Here is a 17,591-nt window from a genome sequence, read left to right as displayed (position 1 = left end):
ATGTTATGAAACCAGCTCACAGAAAGATAGAAAAGATAGATCAACGCCTTAGAATTCAGCCTCTTCAAGGGGGCAACCTCCTTTACATTACACAAATGAACAATTCTTGGATGATACTAATGAAAAGACCTCCTTTCTATATATAGTAGTCTAAGGGGTCATAATATAATCAGAGCCGACATAACAATAATAATGTAAGGGCACAATAATAACAATAGTGGGCTTCTATGGGGCACAATAGTAACAATATGTGCACTACATGGGTACATCAATATAATAATGGGGTTGTACTAATAACAATAAGGGGTTACACTAGTAGTATAGGGGCCTAATTCTCTTTCTTTATGTGGTTCCATTTTATGATTTAATACAAAATTTCTGAGTTTTTGAGGGCCCTGGGGTTCCAAAATTTTTCCCTAGGACCAATGCACGCCTAGAGGGTCAAAAAGTGCATTGCACCTAAGCAGTCATACACTGCATGTAGGGGTGCAACGCTCTGGTATTCTCTTATGGGGTGCGTTGGGGTGCAAATCTAAATTTTGTTCATCAGTTTTTCCTCAAAATTTGTCAAGTGTTTTACATGAAAAGGATCCTAATGAATCTCTTGTTGATGTTTCATGGGCTCATTGGCACAAAATGGCTTTTGTATGGAGAGAAAGAGAACATGAGGAATGAGATTTAAATGCAGAAAATGATTCTACTACCATCCATGAATTAAGGAACAATGGATTACTAAAATTATTCTAGCTTCCTCGTGTGAGGCAACAAATGGAGTTGTTGAAATACCTTGTTTGTTCATGGGATGATCAGGGACAAGAATTCAAGTTTGGGGAACATCTGTTCAATATAAAGGTAGAAGATATCTACTTTTTGATAGGTTTGTCTATGAGGGGTGCCCCCATATCTCTTCTAGGTGGGAGAAGTAGTGGGGAGACAATGAAAGATTATATCGCCACCTATTGTAGACCTTGATCCTAGCCAACAAAGGATGGAAATATCAATATAAAATATTTAACCTAATTACCTTTGAGAACGATCCTATTTATTATTGCAATATAGGCAAGTAACTCAACATTGCATGTGGCAAGCAGATCATACATGCAATATGGATTGGAGTGTCTAGAGCCAACACTCTTCAATTGGAGTAAGGGAGTTATGGTCAATATGAAAGAACAACTATCTAAAGCAAAAGAGGGAAAACTAAAGAATTTTGGATATGGTGTGATCTCAATTTTCTTTGCATTAGAGCAGGTTCCATTACTTCAGCCTCAACAGATCACACTCGAGCCTATTGATCTGAGGATGCAATAGATGAGGAGGTGGATAGATCATATGTCCCAACATGCAGGGTCGTCAGCGATCAACTTTTCACTAGCCTTCTTCGAATGGTTACACAGACAATTTATTATGATCAATGAATATCCTTACCCAGGAGTGGATTTTAGTGATGACCCTAAGCTCATGCTTCCTGAGGGTGAGGAATGGGGTACTTCAGGTAAGAAATTTTGACCTTTCTCAGTTTTGAAAGTTTTACATTTTTTTGTGATTTTTTTATGTTTCCTAGACTAAACTATTAATGTTTCATTTAAATGTAATACCAGTTCGACCTATTAGTGTTTCCTATCTTTGTCGCGCATAGGAACGACAATAGGAGGCAGTAGAACCAACATGGGTCATTGTGGTAGGACGGGATATGCTACGGGATCTAGATGTAGCAGAGTTCCTATCAGAGTAGAACGCCACATGGAAGGGCTGACACACATAATTGATGAGACCACGGTCAACCAACTTCCACTATGACTTCAGAAATACACCATAGGAGTGCCTAGTCGTATCGGTCGACTACTGTGCAGGATGCCTCGTGCACTGTCATTCTATCATGAGTACCTTTTATTTGTCTACTTATATATTTGCATTTAGTTTTTTATATGGGCGATGTATGCTATATGTGTCTCAGGAACAAGTTTTGTAAAACCAAACTTAAGATATATATATATATATATATATATATATATATATATATATATATATATATATATATATATATACATACACACATAATTGATGAGACCACGGCCGACCAACTTCCACTATGACTTCAGCAATACACCATAAGAGTGCCTAGTCGTATCATTTGACTATTGTGCAAGATGCTTCGTGCAGTGTCATTCTATCATGAGCACCTTTTATTTGTCTACTTATATATTTGCATGTAGTTTTTTATATGGGCAATGTATGCTATATGTGTCTCAGGAACAAGTTTTGTAAAACCAAACTTAAGATATATATATATATATATATATATATATATATATATATATATATATATATATAGTGTTTTTGGGTTTTTATTGTATTTTCAATATGATGTGACGTGAATTGAAAATTAATTACATTCATTGCAAATGTCTATCTAAAACATGATTAGCTAGGGCATCTATCAATGTGTTTAGATTTCTAGAAATGTATTCATATTGTATGAATCGAAATGCCTTTCTAGAAGGTGAACTCTTGAAACCATGCTTAAGATGGTGGAATTTCTAACTGAATAGACACTAGCAAGTTGTAGTACTACGATTTGTGAATCAAGTCTGATGACTAAATGACAGATACCATGTGCAATAGCATAAGACAATAGCTCGAACATTGTGTTATACTCGCAATGTTGTTGGTGGAGTTACCAATACAAATCCCTTGCAAACTCGCTAACTCGCCATTCGGAGCAAAGATAGCCCATGTTGTGGAATGTAGGTTCCGAGTACTACAACTAGCACCATCAGCATAACTGATAAAATTTTCAAGAGATACTGACATCTGCAAACCAAAGGTAAAAGGGAATAAATAGAAATCGTGTGAAACTCTAAAAAGACACACTGCAAACACACTCAACACACCTATAGATAGTATGTACACATTGAAAACTACACTTGAGATCAAGGATAGTATTTTTTTAGGTATAACCCATTTCTAGGCTGCACTAGGGGAATTCCATCAAAATATACTAACTTGTAGGCCCATTTTGCAAGGACTCGCTTGACAATGTATGGACCTAACCACATGGGTTGAAACTTCCCTGAACCTAACTTATCAGACTCTTGGTCATACAAAATAATAAGGTATCCTTCCGAGAAGACACGAGGCTTGACACTTTTGTCATACTACACCTTGATGCGTCTTTTATGAGCTTCATTAGCTATAGCAGCATCACGCCAGGTTTCATCTAAACGAGTCAAATGTAAAATACACTCCTCCTCTATGGAATTGGTAGGAATAAGTTCGATAGCTAGTTTCAATGATGGAATTTCACATTCAATTGGGAGGATAGCTTCCACACCATATACCAACTGAAAGCGTGTAAATTTGGTAGTCGTCCTAACTGAGGTGTGGTATGCCCACAAAGAAGAATAAAGTAGCAAATGCCAGTCTAATTTGTGGACCCCTACCATACGTTGAAGCATCGTCTTAAGAAATTTGTTGATGGCCTCAACCTGTCCATTAGCTTGAGGATAGTAGGGAGTGGAACTTTCATGAGAAAGTCCCATCTTAGCAGTTAGTTCGGTCATCATATGATTTTGGAAATGTTTTCCGTGATCCGTAACTATTTCTTGTGGAACACCAAACCATGTGATGATGTGGTTGAAAAAGAAGTATGCAACCATTTCTCCAGTGTTGTTAAATGTAGGCATCACCTCAGCCCATTTAGTAAAGTAGTCGAGTGCGACAATATTATAACCATGCCCCCAAGTCGAGCGAGAGTTACATGTCATGAAGTCAATACCCCGTTTCACAAAAGGACCAATAGCGATAACGGGATGCAATGGAGGGGCAGAGGATGGGCCTTACGATCATATATCTGGAATGTATGACACTTTCAGACAGCAAGGATTCAATCTCGAAAAATGGTAGGCTAGAAGTAACCAACATGTAAATTTTTCTAGGCGGTAGCATAACCAGATAAATGTCTACCACATGCCCCTGAGTGGAATTCATTGAGGAATTTCTTGGTCTCCTTAAGTGTGAGGCACCTTCATAAAATCGTATCAATACCATGAAGGTAAAGGGTGTCACCAATAATGATGTCATTTCGGGCATAGTAATGAATATGTCATTGCTACGAGCGAGAGATATTAGACCGGAAAGTATGGGTTTGGAGATAAATCAAGAAATATCCATACCATGGGTCAGATGACGACATTAGAAATTACGACTCGTCAAGAATAGAATATTCAGATGTAGATTATGAATCAAGGGAAGGAATATTGCACATTAGGTCCATGAAAACTACGGATTTCTTTGACTTGGATTTGATGACCTCCGGGTCAAATTCTTGTAAGATGACAATGCATGATGAGTACTTTCTCCCCAACAATTGATGTGACAAATTGTATGTCATAGGGTTGATATCCAAAATGACCATAGTTTTCTAAAGCAATATGTAATGGAGAAATATTTGAATGGCTTGAATGGCTGCCAAAGCCAACTTTTCTACGTGGAAATATCATATCACAGTATCATGAGATTCTGGCTCAGATAATAAATGGGATGCTCAATCCCTAAATGATCTTCTTAGAACAATACCATTTCTATAGTATAAATGACATTAGCAAGATACAAGAAGTAGTCGCGATGATAAGCAGGGGGATAGAGAAGAGATGCTTGAACCAGTACATCTTTCCAGGCATAAAACGCTTTATGAGTTGTGTCATCCCAATGGAAGGGAATCCCTTTTTTCAGCAAGCGAGTGAATCCTTTGGTCAACTTAGCGTAATTAGGGATGAATCTTCGTAGGAAGTTAGCTTTCCCTTGAATTTGTTGAAGTTGAACAAGTGAAGAAGGTGTAGGAAAATCAACAATCTCCTATACTTTCAATGGATCAATATGAATTCCTTGTTTCAATATAACACAACCTATAAGTTGAATAGAACTGACACAAAACACATTTTTTTGTGGGTTAAGTTGAATATTATAATGTCTACAATAAAGGAAAATAGCTTGAAGATACATCGGGTGATCAATTTGGTGTTTTGAGTGAGTTGGGAGGTCATCCAAATATGGTTGAACGATGTGTTTTTTGTCATGAAAAGTGTAATCCATGCCAAATTGAAATGTGTCCCCAACATTCTTTAAACCGAACGGGAGTTTCCTATAGGTAAAAGTGCCCCAAGGACAGATAAAAGCATTTTTATTTTGGTCTATTGGGAGAACGTTGATTTGATTATAGCCCAAAGATCCATCCATAAATGAATAAATTTCATAGCCAACATCATCAACAATTAGGTTAATAAACGAGGTGGGATAATTGTCCTTTAGACATGCATGATTTACATCCTGATAATTGACACACACTTGAATGGTGCCCTATTTCTTCATGACAAGAACTACATTTGACACCCAATCAATTAAAGGAACGGGGTATATGAAACTAGCTCGAAAAAACTTTTCAACTTCAGCCTTAATGCTAGCAGCCTTCTTGGGATGGACCAAACAGAGGCGCTGTCGGGTTGGTTTGGCATCAGGACAAGTCTTAATTTCATGTACAACTATATTTTGGTCGATACTTCGCATCTCCTCGTAGGCCTAGGAAAATACATCTCAGAACACATAGAAAAGGGCTCGATAAATATCGATCTCGGATGGAGAACAAGATGATCCAATGTGTAGATTTTTGACAACACCTGGCTTAATGGAAATATCAAGAGGTATTGCCTCTTTGATATTCTAAACATTTTTAGAATCGACCTCATGAATATACATAAAATTCATATAAAGTTTGACAGAATTGGGCGAGTATACATCACTGAGACTATCCTCAATGGAATCAGGTAAGGAGGAAACATGGTGATGTTTGTCCCACAGTGCATCATCCAACTTCATGATATACATGATGCTTTCATCGATAAGGAATACATGTGAGAAAGGATCGGAAGACATACCATAGTCCAATGATATTCCTACCCAATTAATAAAATCAAAGGAAGAAACTACACAAGCCGAATAAATGGCTTCGTAATCTATCTCAATGGATCTTAGCAACATTCAGTCGCCAAAAATTTGGATGTCAGTTCCATTTGGTACAATCCATGGATCGGTCAGGACATTAAAAGATGATATCATGTTGATATAGGATACCGAAGATGAGTTGTCGGGAAGGAGAGGAGAAGGGAGTCAAAAGGTCCCTGTGAGTGAAAAATCCTTCAACAATCCAACTCTGACACGCTGATATGACTGTAGAGATTCCCATACAAGAGGGACACTTCTAGTAAAATGTGAATCGGAGGCAAAAAAGGTGAGTTTTTCTATGGCTACAATCTCGCCTATATGAGGAAAGTCAATCATACAAAAGAAAGTTGAGACGACAACAACCATGGAATAAACCCACATTCATCCTAATAGAAGATTGTAATCGAGAGGTCCATTAATAACTTCGACTTATATGGACATAATTTTTCCCCCTAATTCAACTTGTAGGGAGTTTAAAATCCCACAAGGTTTGTATGTTCTCCCGTCAAAGGCTTTCAATGTAGTAGGTGACTGACTCAGTTGAGGAGAACCAATCACCTTCCAACAAGACATGGACATAATGAAAGTTGAGGCTCCCTCATCCATGATAGAATGATGAATATTCTTACCACAGACGATGACTTGGATTATAAAAGCTAATTGAGCTAGAAGCCAAGGGGTATAGTTTTCATGAGAGAAAACAACAAGGTTGGAATCCGATGGATCCACACATCCGATAGCTAAAAGTAAAGCCTTCTTTTGGGTAAGGCAGTTTTACATTACCTCAAGAGTTGACATAGCTGATGGAGATTGGGCCAAGTCTTCAACTACATTATAATTCTGAGAAGCTCTTGCATGAGGGTTCAAAGTTGACTCTTGAACAACCCCCTTTGGAGGTTTAGTAGTCAATTTGGTAGGATTCAAAGATGGAGTGGGATCTGACGAAGATGGTGTCGAACTAGCAGGTTGATCAGTAGCCTACCCATTTAGTGGATTGACATTACCATAATCCTTGTTCCGAGTAGCTACCAAAACATCAGATCTTGTTTTTGAGGAGGAAAGCATCAAAAACATGTTTGAGGAAGATGCATCCCTAGCAACCATATGAGTCTCTTAATTAGGAAATGGGACGGTCAACATTGTGGGAGAAGTGGAGGACTTAAGAAATTGATTCACTTCAGCGCAGTGAGGACAATCACATGTAAAGTGTTCCTCGTTGCAAATCAAGCAAGGATATTGAGGCTTCTGTTTCTCATCAGAAGACTTATTTGTTTGTTTACCCTGTGGAGAGGGATATTTCTTCTTCTTACCTTTTGCTTTCTTCTTGCTTCCAGGTTTTTGTTGAGAATTTCCTTTGTTAGATGAAACGACATGTATCTTAGAAGCAAAAGCCGCAGGAGGATGGGATTGAGGGTTTTGAGCATATGCAAGTGGAGCAATACTAGATGGTTTACTCATCGTCTGCAAGCTAGTAGAACCAATAATGCCATCAACAACATGAGATTCTTTACCAGGTGGAGGAGGAATAATATTTGAAGGTCTCGAGCGTTTGGTATCTTATCATAGAGCATGTTGAATTGGGTATAAACCAAATCCAAATATTGTGCATGATAAATTACTTGCTCTTTAGTCACGACTCCACCTTTGGCCACATATTCTGTTATGGGTGCCAACAAAGATTTGGTAAACCATTCCACCAGAAATTGATCGGGAACATAAGTTTTGACCAACCGACAATGACGCCTCCACTCATGAATGTGATCTGAAATGTGAGTGGAATTAGATTGTTTGAAGTTGGTTAATAGTTTCGTTCTAGTTTCATATTTGATGGGCAACTGGAAATGTGTGATGAAGGTTGTGGCTAAGGAGCTAAAATCATGGAAAGAAGCTATAGGTAACTCAATATACCATTTAGCAATGGTACCCATAAGCATTATTTGGAAAAGACAAAGTCAAATAGAATCATCATTAAGGGAGTTTGATGAACACCATAGATGATATGTCATGACATGCATCGACGGGTCTTCTCTTGGATTCCCATTGAATTTAGGGATATTGGAAGAAAATTTGGTTGGACTAATCGGCCACCAAGGTGAATGAGCAATGGGTTCATTGGTGAGCTGAGTCAAATCTGGAAACTCAAGAGTGGCCACAAAAGGAAACTATCAATTAAATTTTGGTGGAGGATGACCTGGATATGAAGAAATAGCTTGGGCAACAGGCACTTTCATTCCTGGATAAGGAGGGTTTTCGTAATAAGGAACCTGGGTACCAAAATAAGGAGGATTCGAATAACTGAAATATGAGTGACCTTGTTAACCAACCGCAGGATAACCATGAATTTGTTGGCCTTTAAAAGGCACCTGAGGAATACCCTGATAAGGTTTATACTATTGCTCAATGGGAGTTTTCATTGTCCCATGATAAATAGGGTTCGTTTGATGTTGTTCCATGCCATACATAGTTTGTTGTACTGGAATTTGAGGAATACTTTGTCCAAGAAATTGAGATTGTAAAGGAACTTGTAAAGGCTGAGAATGTGGGACCTAAGAGGTACCAAATACTGAAGGAACAAGTTGATATGCAATCGCAGCTTTTACAGGTTGAGTCACATGAATTTTTGAGCTTGTAGAGGTATAAATTTAGGAATAGGAACTCGAGATGAAGATGGAACAGGTTGGGAAACAAGCAATGAACCCAACATCAAACCAGATCAAACAGGAAAAGTAGGTTTCCAAACACTAGCAGTCATCCCAGGATAAGGAGGACTATAATAAGGTTGGTTACCAATTTCAGGTATAACCATAACAGGTTGCCCCCTGCCAAAGGGGGAGGGTATGATGGAGGCAACTACCCCCCATGTAGAGGGTACCCAACATAAGGATAGTTAGGTTGTTGAAGAGGAACTTTCCCACTAACATAAGGGCCAGCTTGTTGTTCAATTGTCGTTGTAGGAGGAGGCAAAAAATCAGGCTGAGTAGCACTCATAAAGTAGCGCTATATTGAATTCCCGAAGTGGAAGACATGCGGGATGTCCATAGACTGGAAGATGCAGTAGAGAAGGTACTAGATAAGGACTAATAACCTGGTGGGATAGATGAGCCACCATACATATGTGCCTCTGATGATGTCAAAAACATAGATGTGGAAGCAACATTTGGTGTCTCAGCCATAGTGGTAGATGCAATCGAGGAATCCATATCGGTTCCAATCATGGTTAATAATCCCAATGTGTATTATCGTGTGAAATATGTGGGTGAGTCAAAAGAACCAGGAAAAGGAGTTTGTACAGGAGGTTGAGGAGGAAGAAGAGGATGGGTTTGATAAAGGAAAAATCCCTCCAAATGAGTAGAAGGACGAGGCTCTTATTGTGGGATCTCCTTAATACTCATAAGTCCAGGTGGAAGTGGTTCACCATAGGGGACGAGATATATAGTAGGAGAATTTGTCTGAGACAATGGAAGAGAAGATGGAATACCTGAAGTAACAAGAAAATATGACTAACACTCCTCAGGTTCAATGACCTCGGGAAATAAAGTTTCCAACTCAGGAAGGTCAGATTGTCTAACCTCAAGAAATAAAGTTTCAAGTAATTCAGTATCAATTGTGTTAGTTTCACTGACAAGAGTAAATGCAACCTTGGGTTCAGTACTCAAGGGGACATATGATTCTGGTTGATCAAATTTAGGAGGAGGACCAGAAGTAGTTCCCGAGATTCCCGATTTAGTAGTTTGTGTTCTTTAATGCTTCTGACAATGGCCAGAAGTAGACTCTGGTGGAAGAGGAGGCTTATTTTTCATTCTACCCGAACGGCAGAGTGGGGGGTCTTTTTGTTCCACATTGGATAGTAAATTTTATTAACACAAAAATAAATAAATAAAAAAGAGGGTAATTTAGGCATAAAGGATTATCAAGCAACTATGAACGGCAATATACACCTTGGCGGACCAAGGACTTAATTTATGAAATCCAAGATGCCCGAATGTTGTGTCCGGCGTGTCAAGGTATAAAAGGTAACAGACTCAATTACATATGAATGGATAGCAACCTATTGGGGACTCCCAAAATATACTCGACAATACGTGGGAGTGTAGTCTGTAGTAGTGTTGTCTAATGTGTAATCGTTCAATGAGAGTGTTCCCATATACTTATGTGCATGGAGCGTCACCAATATACCTGAAGGTACATAGAGTACGATCCCATACACTCACATACGTGGAACGGGATTTCACCCCCGAGATGCAATGCTAGAAAACAATGATAGCTCCTACGTTTAACTACACCAGAACACGTCTCTAAACTAAACCTCTATGTGTTTACATTAATATTACAAATGCTCATTAGGTTGATTCAGTAATTTTTAAGTTGATATTGAATTAAGTTTCAATGTTATGGCTCACCACAAATTCACTAGAATTCCCTAAAATGCAAATATAGCATGAGGAAATGGAATCTCTCTCTTTAATGAAAATCTAGCTAAGGAATGGCAAAGACAAACAATATGAATCATAGAAAAATCAACAAACAAGATGCTCAATGCAATTCCCCTTTTCATGCAATTGTTCCTAAATAAATGTAGATGCGAAACCCTAAATTTCAATGCAAGATTTTTTCTTTTCACCACACTTAATTTTTGAAAATGAGGAAAAGTAAGATGTAAAATCTAATCACTGATTCAAACGCACTTTTCAGAATGAGGACTAAAACAACAATTCATCCAAGCGATCAATGATCAAATGAAACAAGTTTGCAAGTGAACTAATGGTAAGAAAAAAAAAATCAAAACCAATTCTTACCAAAAGGAAATCAAACACAAATGCAAACCAATTAAAGGCTTCATAGAGACCACAAGACACTCAAGATTTAGGGAAGGTCAGCTAGAAGTAGGTTGATGAAGGCAACACTGAGAAAACAAGGATAATTTTGAGCAAAAACAAGGATCAACGCAAGTGCAGAAGAGGCATTAGATCTTTGCAAATCAGGCACAGAGAGGTGCTAGGTGGGGTGCAACACTCTATTAGTAGAGTAGAGGATGCATTGGTCCTAGGAAAGAGGATTCCGACACAAAAACTACACAAACGAATCATGCAATCACTTCCTAGGTATGTTCTTGGATTATTAAAGAAGAAACGTTCTATGAAAGTGGTAAATCAAACACAACGGACAAAGAAAAAGCCAAGGGAATACATCATTCCCCAGCGAAGTGACCAATTTGTTATGCGGGATTTATGATTGTGGATAGAAATTTATCCCCTAGATCTGGTGGCTAACCTAGAACAACATAATGACAAAGGACCCAATGTTTTCATTAAAATAAGTAGATGAGGGGATGAAACCTACTTCGAATATGTCATATGTTTCTCTCCTTCTTTGGCTTGAATGCTACAATCCTAGCTCTAGCTGCCAAAATAAGAACCTGCACAACCAGACAACACAAGCCAAGAAACTATGAGATATATGTACCATCATCTATCTACTTTATTCAATGGATCAATGTGGTATTGAAATACATGAAATAACGAAATCACATATAGGAAAACAAAAAAATTCTTTGTATTATTATAAATGAAGCGAGTTACAACCATAAATAGGTGTTGATCTTGTAGAAGAGTTCCTCCAAGTTGTTGATTTATCCTTCCTTTGTCATAAAGTGCACCACCAATCACCCCAAATGCATGAAAGGATAACTCTCACAACAACAGCATAAGGGTAGAACCACTCTCAAAAAGCCAACCCCTTGCATATGGAAGGTTGTAAATATATAGAGGAGTGAGGTAAGTTGGGAGTCCTTATCCTTTTACTAATATTGGGATTGAGATCCACTCTTGATGGGATTATGAGATCTAGGGATAAGGGATGGAAACTCCAAGGTAGGATAGGATAGGATTCGAAAGTTTTATCTGAGTTAAATGGTTAGAACAGATCCTGGAAGCTTCATGAAATGGAGGCTTTTGGATTCTCTCCCTTTTTCTTGGAATTCTAGAACCAACGCAAGTGCAAAGGACAGAAACCTGTAGGTGATTAACATAGGCCATAGTGGAGAAACTTGTAGGTGAATGTTGTCCAACAAGAGGCTAGGGTGCATTGGTTGTAAAACTGGCTCAGATGATGTAGTTTAGGGAAGAAACTTTGGGGAATGAGAGGTTCATGCATAGGGCTTTGTGCAATGATGATGTAAAGGGGGAATAGGATGTGAATGATCCAGTTCAGAGGTTGGTTTATCATATGAGACAAAATAGCCTATAAAACCAAAAAAACTCTTTTTATTGATATAAATATAGTGAGTTACAACCATGAAAATATTTTGATCTTGTAGAGGAGCTCCTCCAAGTTGTTGACTTGTCCTTCATTTGTCACAAAGTGCACCTCCAATCACCCCAAATGCATGAAAGGATAAATCTCACAACAATAGCATAAGGGTAGAATCGCTCTCCGAAAGCCAACCCCTTGCATATGGAAGATTGTAAATATATAAAGGAGTGAGGTGAGTTGGAATTTATTATCCCTTTACCAATCATTGAATTAAAATCCACTATTAATGGGAGGATGAGATCTCAGGATAAGGGATGGAAACTCCAAGATAGGATAGGATAGGATTCGAAAGTTTTATTTGAGGTAAATGGTTAGAATAGATCCTGGAAGCTTTTGGAAATGTGATTCTCTCTCTATTTCTCGAATTTCTAGAACCAACGCAGGTGCAAAGGAGAGAAACATGTAGGTGGTCAATGCAGGCCACAATGGAGCAACCTATAGGTGAATGTTGTCAAGCAAGACACCACAGTGCGTTGATCCTAAAATTGGCTCAATTGATGCAATTTAGGGAAAAAACACTAGGGAATGAGAGAGTCATGCATAGGGATTTGTGCAATGATGATGTAAAGGGGGAATAGGGTGTGAATGATCCAGTTCAAAGGTTGATTGATCCGATGAGACAAAATAGCCTATAACAGTTACTGAGCGCATCATTATTTTTTATTTTTACAAAAATAACCCTCGAATGGTGCACCATTGTCTTCTAAGAAATGGGAAGTAGGGTTCTATTAATTGTACCGGTGCTTATTATATGAGTAGCACACCATTGTTTTTTAAATGAAAAAACTTGCACTGGTGCACCATGTTTTTACACATTGATACTTTTGTAAAATGGGAAAACTCTACTGCTTTATATGAGTATAGCATTGAAATGGTGAAAACAAATTTTACGAGTGGAAGTTTTTTAAATTCCACCCTTTTTTGATGATATCGAATACTATACGCACTAGTGTGCCTTATATATGTAGTGCACCATTGTTTTTATTTGTATAAAAATTAGCCCTAGAACGGTGCACCATTTTATATTAAGCATCGGGGCCTTCAGTTCAATTAACGACATCAGTGTGTATAATATAATCAACACACCACATTTTTTAAATTAAAATCCCCACAATAGTGCACCATATTGTTTATGCACCTAGGAATTCTTATACAGGTTTGGCACTGGGGAGTCATGAGAGTACAACACCCGACTAGGAAAAATGATTTTTACGACTGTTTTTTTTTAAATTTAACCCTTTTCCAGTGCATTACTTAGCACACTCTTATTTTTTTATTTTCATAAAATATAACTCTTCCATAGTGCACAATATGTTATTAAGCATCGATGTACCATATGCTATTAAGCACCGAGGCTTTGTGGGAGTATAGCACTAGAATGGTGAAAATGAATTCTACTATAGTTTTTTTAATTTAATGCTAGTTTGTTGTTATTGACTAGTATACGCAATGATGCTCCAGAGTTACTTAGCACATCATTATTTTTTATTTTTATGTCATTATACATGACATCTAGTATCTAGTAGAAGCCTTTAGTTATGCCCATACGAGTAAATTTTTTGTTTTTTACAAAGTTCACCTTCAGTTTTATGTAAAAAAATTGGTTGGAATTCTAAATATTGAGATTATCTAGATTTGTGTATCTTTCCAAATTAGCTATTTGATTTCTATTTTTTATTTTGAAAATATAATTTACAATAAAATTATTTCTTTTAATATAATTTTAATATATACAAATTATTTAACACCTTCAAAGTCAAATAGTTAGAGTACACGATTCAACATCTTTTTCAAATTTGGAGGACATCGTCATTAGCCTCACAATAAGATTCCACTGCAAGTTGAATACGATCATGGTGAAATTCAACAACTTTTCAAATTTCGAGGACATTGTTGCCAGTCTCACAATAATATTCCAGGATTCCAAATTGATTAACCATTTGCATGTCACACCATAAAATCTAAAGTGATTTGAAAATTTAGAAAAGAGTGCAATCAAACCCTGCAAATGGTGCACAATTTTTTATTGAACATTGGGGCCTTCAGTTCAATTAAAGAAACCAATGTGTATAATATAAGAAGTGCACCACTATTTTTAAATTAAAAAACCTCATAATGGTGCACCATATTGTTTATGCACTGGGGTGTTCATATACCAGTTTAGCATCCGGTGTGTTGTGAGAGTATAACAACAAACTTGGAAAAATGAATTTTACAACCAACATTTTTTTAAATTTAACCATTTTCACATGTTATCGAGTAATATATGCATTGGTGCATCTTATTTACTTATCGCACCACTATTTTTTATTTCTATAAAAAATAACTCTACCACGGTCCACCATATGTTATTAAGCATTGGTGCGTCTATTTATAATAATGCACATGTGTGTTAGTGTATTATAGATACACCATTAAAAAAATCCACTAAAACATTTGATTGCCCAACTACGCTAGTGACCTTTTCTATAAATGGATTTTTGGGCTATTTTTATAGGAGCTTCTGCAAAAACCTCCACTAGAGGGTATTTTCCTTGTAGGGATACTTGGAGAAAAATCCTTGGATTTCTTAGATATATCATTCTTCTTAGCACCTAATCTTCAAAATATTGTAACTCCCTTGCCTCTAAATCCCTCATTCTTTAGTCTCTTAATCTTTCCCTTGCCTTATTTCTTTCTACCTACCCCCACTCTTCTCATCCCCCTTTCTCGCTTGACTCTTGGACCTGCCTTAAGGTTTCATTAAACTCAATTTCGATGGAGCCTCGAAAGGAAACCATTGATAAGCTAGATTTTGAGGTGATTTCATAAATATACATGCCTAAATTATCTACTAATATGTTGGTTATATGGGTGTCAACACTAACAATGCATTAGATCTCCATGCACTCTACCAAGGTATTCTTTTAGCAAAAGAAGGTACCTTTTCTAAAATTCTCATTGAGGGTGATTCCTTGTTAGTTATTCAAACCATTAAAAATATCCTCAATGGATCCGATCCCCATAAACTATGCCAAATCTAAAGATTGAAAAGTATTATTTTTAGTATTACAAATCTCCTCTCATATATTCTAGTGATCCTCACCTCACATACTAGGACAAATGGGAACAAGATGGAAAATCAACTTACCAATGAAGATTGGGAAGGCTTGCACACTTCCATTAACTACATACGGGAGGATCTTCCAAACTCTTCTTGGAAGCATAATTATCTTAAGATTTCCCTAGAATACTCCCCCTCCCCACATGAGGGAATGGACCTTGAAACCTCCCCTCAACAAAGGGCCTAATGTGCCACACTCATGCATTTCAAGTTCGGCTTAATATATTGCAGTGTCTTTGAATTCATTGTTACAAATGGGCATTTCTAGATGTAATTAGGGGTTGTATCAAATTATCAATCACCACATCGAAATCATTGCTTTCATCGACCTTTCAACTCTAACATTTATGGCCTTAGTCTCCTCTAATCCAACACTATGCATGCTCTAATATTAGCTATGTTTATGGGTTTTAATGGTGCAAATTTCGGTTCTAGCCCACACCACTAGTACTCATCATTCTCTGTTTTGTTTCTAAAGCCCTCAAATTTAGCTTGTTTCGAAGCCTCCACTACATCTTCTATCCCTTCATTTAATCTCCTTAGTTATGGTTTCCTTTTATTTCTCTTTCTAGTCTTGGGTTTCTTGGCTATATGATCTGATAATCACCCTATGAGTGACCTCAGTTAAAGATTTATTGAATAAAGGTATTACAGACTCATGTGTTGGTGTGTGTGTTCTGTGTTATTGAAGCAATGGATCGATCAGATTTCCAATACACAGACAATTAAATGGAAAGACAGCAGAGAAATACAATAAGAAAATACAAGAACACAAGAAATTAATAAGGAGTTCACCCTATTCTCCAGGGCTACATCTCCGGTCCAGCTTTCAGTGGTGGCCTGGTTTTATTGTGTCTTTAAGCAGAGAATTACAATGCAGGAGCTCAATGTGAGTCACCTGAAATATATTTGCTTGGCAAGGTGGTTCTTGGATTCCCCAAGCCACTTGAGTACACAGACTTCTTATTCCTACCAGCTCTATGACCTTCTGGTCTACAGTGGAGAACCCAATGTGGTGCTCAGCCCGGACAGATCCTCTCTTGGATGGTTCAAATCTCTCAAGCTTCTAGTGCTCGACGCTGCCTCTGGTCAGCTCGGCCCTCTGTCCGCTTTCTGATTTTGCTATACTGTCTTCCTTCTCTGTGTTCCGTCCTCCTCTTGAGATTTTGGTTTCTCTGTCTCTCTAACTTCATCTCTTGGATTGACTAATTGACTGACTGTGTATTCTGTCTCTGTTCATGGCTTTGAAGCCATTCGTCCCCATGCCTGTTCGGTTTCTCTTTCACCTCTGTCGATTTTCCTTCTGCAGCTGCACTTGGAGTTCCCTATTCAACATCATCATCAATGCTCAGGGAGTGGCCACATGTCCTCCTGTAACTCGCGCCAGCCTGCTTCATCGGTTCATTTCTTCGGTTACATCATGGAATGAGTTCTTCCTCCACCGTGGCAATCAAATGGACTTCAAATCCTGCTAAATCGTGGCTTATTCTTTCGTCGATTCCGCTTCCCCCCTCGGGCGCGATCTCAGTCGTCCTATCCGAGTCCCCGAGATCCAATGCCATACACACGTTTCGCGCGGTTGACTTGCTTGACCATTAGCGTGCAATCAACGGTAGTTTTCTCTCACCTCTGCTTGCCACGCATCGATCGTTGAGTGGGATCACTCCGCTTCCATCCAAAAACACTTACCGTTTGAGGGCGGCCTGATCAATACTGCCGGTTTCCAGAGTGCAAGTCCCGCCTTTGTCCTTTTAGCGCTTTTCACTTTTCGCCCACAGTTCTCCGGCTCCCCATGTGACCGAGTGCTCGGGGATTCTCCATTTCAGCCCTTTTCACCTAGCGATGTGCGATTAGTGCTAATTGTGCATCAAATTCCACCTCTGTTTCCCGATCCAGGGCTCCCAGGGGCTAATTCGACCTCTCGCGCAGTCTCCATGGGCCTCGGTCAGTGCGCTTTGACCAAGGTCCTCATCGTTCCACGCTGGCTGCCACTGCCACTAGTTCAGGGTGTTTTTGATCACTGGTTTGGAATTCTTTAGAGATTTGTCCCGACCTAATACAGTCATGGTTTTTTTAGAGTTCTTTATGGATCCAATTCAGATCACGACCTTCCCATCGAAAAATCTTTTGGACCACCAAAAGTTGGTTTTCAAGCATCGACTAAGTGAGGGTATTT

At 38.2% G+C, this 17,591-nt stretch overlaps 1 pseudogene; it reads right to left on the bottom strand.

Annotated features, from left to right (window-relative positions):
- Positions 1-16,977, bottom strand: part of LOC149167721 (uncharacterized) — a 163,842-nt pseudogene extending 146,865 nt beyond the window's left edge.
- Between the last annotated feature and the right edge of the window lie 614 nt (positions 16,978-17,591).

This window comes from Pinus tabuliformis, chromosome 5_1, assembly GCF_031772625.1.
Source record: "Pinus tabuliformis cultivar Carrire ecotype Pingquan chromosome 5_1, CPIR1, whole genome shotgun sequence".
In the NCBI taxonomy this organism is placed as follows: Eukaryota; Viridiplantae; Streptophyta; class Pinopsida; order Pinales; family Pinaceae; genus Pinus; species Pinus tabuliformis.
This window is presented reverse-complemented; position numbering and strand designations above follow the sequence as displayed.